This window comes from Mytilus galloprovincialis, chromosome 9 (genome assembly GCF_965363235.1).
Source record: "Mytilus galloprovincialis chromosome 9, xbMytGall1.hap1.1, whole genome shotgun sequence".
Lineage (NCBI taxonomy): Eukaryota > Metazoa > Mollusca > Bivalvia > Mytilida > Mytilidae > Mytilus > Mytilus galloprovincialis.
Genome location: NC_134846.1, coordinates 26,841,648 through 26,848,645, shown reverse-complemented (window position 1 = coordinate 26,848,645; position 6,998 = coordinate 26,841,648).

Below are 6,998 nucleotides of genomic sequence, written 5' to 3'. Positions count from 1 at the left end.
CATAAAGTAAACGCAAGTTAACGCCGCGTGCACATATTTCGTTAGTTAACTTCAAATCTCCCGTTTACTAGTAAACGCACGTTTACTATAATTACGTTAACGTGGTCGAAATGGAAATTTCTAATGTCTACCCTAGTAAACGGGCGTTTACTATGTGTCCGTTTAGTCAGTAGTAAACGGGCGTTTACTTCAGAATTCTTCAAATTTATTTTTACGTGCACTTAAAAGTAAACGGGCGTTTAGTACAGATTTTACAAGTGTATTTTTACGTGCACTTGAAAGTAACGCACGTTTACTTTTCGCGTTAACTGATTGGGTAAATTTAGAAATAAACTTCAAGTTCATTTGCACATTTATTTTATAAAAGCGACCTTTAATCTTTATATTTCACGTATATGTGTTTCAAACCAGAACAATTCAAAAACTCTTTTAATTCGAAATATTAAATTACACAAAATCACTTTCATAAAGTCCATTAACTTTACTGATTGGCAGATTTTCTATATTTTCCTTTCAAAAGTTACATGTGCAAATATCGATACGGAAAGAAATGTTATCCGAGACATCGGGAGAATATTTTTATATGATGGGATATAAACATCATGGTTTACGTTGTTTCGTTCCCCGTTTATAATTGTCTCTTCGAATTCCTAACTATAACTCGATGTATTTAATACATTAATTTTTAATCGAAATTCACTTTGTTTGCCTTGGATTAACATGATAAGATTCTGTTTTGACAAATGATAAAAAAAAAAAACGTAAATTGAACAGTACACTGAAAGGGATATCAATAAAGTGTAATATAAGTATGTTCATTTGTACCATCTCGTCAATTAAAATGTTCAAATATTGCTATCTTTACATTGATATATAACTCATTTACTATGCGGCTATATAAATTTACATAATAGAATGCTTAATATATGGTCAGTTTTGGTTGTTGTGGACAAAAACATTTATTATATGAGTCAGTCTGAGGTATGAAAACTACTGAATTTTGTTTACGATTCAATATTTTCAATAAAAAAAGGACATGCTGGCACTCTAAATTGATGCGAACAATTTTTTTTAGTCATAATATTCAAATATTGCTACCTATTTTCTTATACAATCAATCCTTACATGAAAATATAGCTCATTTACTATGCGGCTATATAGATTTACATAAGCAAATGCTTATATGGTCAGTTTTGGTTGTTGCGGACAAATAATTTTATTATATGAGTCAGTCTGAGGTATGAAAACTACTGAATTTTGTTTACGATTCAATATTTTGAATAAAAAAAGCACATGCTGGCACTCTAAATTGATGCGAACAAAATTTTTTAGTCATAATATTCAAATATTGCTACCTATTTTCTTATACAATCAATCCTTACATGAAAATATAACTCATTTACTATGCGGCTATATAGATTTACATAATAAAATGCTTATATGGTCAGTTTTGGTTGTTGCGGACAAATAATTTTATTATATGATTCAGTCTGAGGTATGAAAACTACTGAATTTTGTTTACGATTCAATATTTTGAATAAAAAAAGGACATGCTGGCACTCTAAATTGATGCGAACAAAATTTTTTAGTCATAATATTCAAATATTGCTACCTATTTTCTTATACAATCAATCCTTACAAGAAAATATAACTCATTTACTATGCAGCTATATAGATTTACATACTAGAATGCTTATATGGTCAGTTTTGGTTGTTGCGGACAAATATTTTTATTATATGAGTCAGTCTGAGGTATGAAAACTACTGAATTTTGTTTACGATTCAATATTTTGAATAAAAAAGGACATGCTGGCACTCTAAATTGATGCGAATAAAATTTTGTAATCATAATGGTCAAATATTGCTACCTATTTTTTCATACAATCAATCCTTACATGAAAATATAGCTCATTTACTCTGTGGATATATAGATTTACATAAGCAAATGCTTATATGGTCAGTTTTGGTTGTTGCGGACAAATAATTTTATTATATGAGTCAGTCTGAGGTATGAAAACTACTGAATTTTGTTTACGCTTCAATATTTTGAATAAAAAAGGACATGCTGGCACTCTAAATTGATGCGAACAAAATTTTTTAGTCATAATATTCAAATATTGCTACCTATTTTCTTATACAATCAATCCTTACATGAAAATATAACTCATTTACTCTGTGGCTATATAGATTTACATAAGCAAATGCTTATATGGTCAGTTTTGGTTGTTGCGGACAAATAATTTTATTATATGAGTCAGTCTGAGGTATGAAAACTACTGAATTTTGTTTACGCTTCAATATTTTGAATAAAAAAGGACATGCTGGCACTCTAAATTGATGCGAACAAAATTTTTTAGTCATAATATTCAAATATTGCTACCTATTTTCTTATACAATCAATCCTTACATGAAAATATAACTCATTTACTATGCGGCTATATAGATTTACATAATAAAATGCTTATATGGTCAGTTTTGGTTGTTGCAGACAAATAATTTTATTGTATGAGTCAGTCTGAGGTATGAAAACTACTGAATTTTGTTTATGATTCAATATTTTAAATAAAAAAAGGACATGCTGGCACTCTAAATTGATGCGAACAAATTTTTTTTAATCATAATATTTAAATATTACTACCTTTTTTATTATACAATCAATCCTTACTTGAAAATATAACTCATTTACTATGCGGCTATATAGATTTACATACTAGAATGCTTATATGGTCAGTTTTGGTTGTTGCGGACAAATATTTTTATTATATGAGTCAGTCTGAGGTATGAAAACTACTGAATTTTGTTTAAGCTTCAATATTTTGAATAAAAAAGGACATGCTGGCACTCTGAATTGATGCGAAGAAAATTTTGTAATCATAATATTCAAATATTGCTACCTATTTTCTTATACAATCAATCCTTACATGAAAATATAGCTCATTTACTATGCGGCTATATAGATTTACATAAGCAAATGCTTATATGGTCAGTTTTGGTTGTTGCGGACAAATAATTTTATTATATGAATCAGTCTGAGGTATGAAAACTACTGAATTTTGTTTACGATTCAATATTTTGAATAAAAAAGGACATGCTGGCACTCTAAATTGATGCGAACAAAATTTTTTAGTCATAATATTCAAATATTGCTACCTATTTTCTTATACAATAAATCCTTACATGAAAATATAACTCATTTACTATGCGGCTATATAGATTTACATAATTAAATGCTTATATGGTCAGTTTTGGTTGTTGCGGACAAATAATTTTATTATATGAGTCAGTCTGAGGTATGAAAACTACTGAATTTTGTTTACAATTCAATATTTTTAATAAAAAAAGGACATGCTGGCACTCTAAATTGATGCGAACAAAATTTTTTAGTCATAATATTCAAATATTGCTACCTATTTTCTTATACAATCAATCCTTACATGAAAATATAGCTCATTTACTATGCGGCTATATAGATTTACATAAGCAAATGCTTATATGGTCAGTTTTGGTTGTTGCGGACAAATAATTTTATTATATGAGTCAGTCTGAGGTATGAAAACTACTGAATTTTGTTTACAATTCAATATTTTAAATAAAAAAAGGACATGCTGGCACTCTAAATTGATGCGAACAAATTTTTTTTAATCATAATATTCAAATATTACTACCTTTTTTATTATACAATCAATCCTTACTTGAAAATATAACTCATTTACTATGCGGCTATATAGATTTACATACTAGAATGCTTATATGGTCAGTTTTGGTTGTTGCGGACAAATATTTTTATTATATGAGTCAGTCTGAGGTATGAAAACTACTGAATTTTGTTTACGCTTCAATATTTTGAATAAAAAAGGACATGCTGGCACTCTAAATTGATGCGAAGAAAATTTTGTAATCATAATATTCAAATATTGCTACCTATTTTCTTATACAATCAATCCTTACATGAAAATATAGCTCATTTACTATGCGGCTATATAGATTTACATAAGCAAATGCTTATATGGTCAGTTTTGGTTGTTGCGGACAAATAATTTTATTATCTGAATCAGTCTGAGGTATGAAAACTACTGAATTTTGTTTACGATTCAATATTTTGAATAAAAAAGGACATGCTGGCACTCTAAATTGATGCGAACAAAATTTTTTAGTCATAATATTCAAATATTGCTACCTATTTTCTTATACAATAAATCCTTACATAAAAATATAACTCATTTACTATGCGGCTATATAGATTTACATAATTAAATGCTTATATGGTCAGTTTTGGTTGTTGCGGACAAATAATTTTATTATATGAGTCAGTCTGAGGTATGAAAACTACTGAATTTTGTTTACAATTCAATATTTTGAATAAAAAAAGTACATGCTGGCACTCTAAATTGATGCGAACAAAATTTTTTAGTCATAATATTCAAATATTGCTACCTATTTTCTTATACAATCAATCCTTACATGAAAATATAACTCATTTACTATGCGGCTATATAGATTTACATAATAAAATGCTTATATGGTCAGTTTTGGTTGTTGCGGACAAATAATTTTATTATATGAGTCAGTCTGAGGTATGAAAACTACTGAATTTTGTTTACGATTCAATATTTTAAATAAAAAAAGGACATGCTGGCACTCTAAATTGATGCGAACAAATTTTTTTTAATCATAATATTCAAATATTACTACCTTTTTTATTATACAATGAATCCTTACTTGAAAATATAACTCATTTACTATGCGGCTATATAGATTTACATACTAGAATGCTTATATGGTCAGTTTTTGTTGTTGCGGACAAATATTTTTATTATATGAGTCAGTCTGAGGTATGAAAACTACTGAATTTTGTTTACGCTTCAATATTTTGAATAAAAAAGGACATGCTGGCACTCTAAATTGATGCGAAGAAAATTTTGTAATCATAATATTCAAATATTGCTACCTATTTTCTTATACAATCAATCCTTACATGAAAATATAGCTCATTTACTATGCGGCTATATAGATTTACATAAGCAAATGCTTATATGGTCAGTTTTGGTTGTTGCGGACAAATAATTTTATTATCTGAATCAGTCTGAGGTATGAAAAGTACTGAATTTTGTTTACGATTCAATATTTTGAATAAAAAAGGACATGCTGGCACTCTAAATTGATGCGAACAAAATTTTTTAGTCATAATATTCAAATATTGCTACCTATTTTCTTATACAATAAATCCTTACATGAAAATATAACTCATTTACTATGCGGCTATATAGATTTACATAATTAAATGCTTATATGGTCAGTTTTGGTTGTTGCGGACAAATAATTTTATTATATGAGTCAGTCTGAGGTATTAAAACTACTGAATTTTGTTTACAATTCAATATTTTTAATAAAAAAAAGGACATGCTGGCACTCTAAATTGATGCGAACAAAATTTTTTAGTCATAATATTCAAATATTGCTACCTATTTTCTTATACAATCAATCCTTACATGAAAATATAACTCATTTACTATGCGGCTATATAGATTTACATAATAAAATGCTTATATGGTCAGTTTTGGTTGTTGCGGACAAATAATTTTATTATATGAGTCAGTATGAGGTATGAAAACTACTGAATTTTGTTTACGATTCAATATTTTGAATAAAAAAAGGACATGCTGGCACTCTAAATTGATGTGAACAAAATTTTTTAGTCATAATATTCAAATATTGCTACCTATTTTATTATACAATCAATCCTTACAAGAAAATATAACTCATTTACTATGCAGCTATATAGATTTACATACTAGAATGCTTATATGGTCAGTTTTGGTTGTTGCGGACAAATATTTTTATTATATGAGTCAGTCTGAGGTATGAAAACTACTGAATTTTGTTTACGATTCAATATTTTGAATAAAAAAGGACATGATGGCACTCTAAGTTGATGCGAATAAAATTTTGTAATCATAATGTTCAAATATTGCTACCTATTTTTTCATACAATCAATCCTTACATGAAAATATAGCTCATTTACTCTGTGGCTATATAGATTTACATAAGCAAATGCTTATATGGTCAGTTTTGGTTGTTGCGGACAAATAATTTTATTATATGAGTCAGTCTGAGGTATGAAAACTACTGAACTTTGTTTACGCTTCAATATTTTGAATAAAAAAGGACATGCTGGCACTCTAAATTGATGCGAAGAAAATTTTTTAGTCATAATATTCAAATATTGCTACCTATTTTCTTATACAATAAATCCTTACATGAAAATATAACTCATTTACTATGCGGCTATATAGATTTACATAATAAAATGCTTATATGGTCAGTTTTGGTTGTTGCGGACAAATAATTTTATTATATGAGTCAGTCTGAGGTATGAAAACTACTGAATTTTGTTTACGATTCAATATTTTAAATAAAAAAAGGACATGCTGGCACTCTAAATTGATGCTAACAAAATTTTTTAGTCATAATTTTCAAATATTGCTACCTATTTTATTATACAGTCAATCCTTACATGAAAATATAACTCATTTACTATGCGGCTATATAGATTTACATACTAGAATGCTTATATGGTCAGTTTTTGTTGTTGCAGACAAACAATTTTATTATATGAGTCAGTCTGAGGTATGAAAACTACTGAATTTGGTTAACGATTCAATATTTTGAATAAAAAAGGACATGCTGGCACTCTAAATTGATGTGAACAAACTTTTTTAGTCATAATATTCAAATATTGCTACATATTTTCTTATTCAATCAATCCTTACATGAAAATATAACTAATTTACTATGCAGCTATATAGATTTACATATTAAAATGCTTATATGGTCAGTTTTTGTTGTTGCGGACAAATTATTTTATTACATGAGTAAGTCTGAGGTATGAAAACTTCTGATTTTTTTTTACGATTCAATATTTTGAATAAACAAGTACATGCTGGCAATCTAAATTGATGCGAACAAAATTTTTTAGTCATAATATTCAAATATTGCT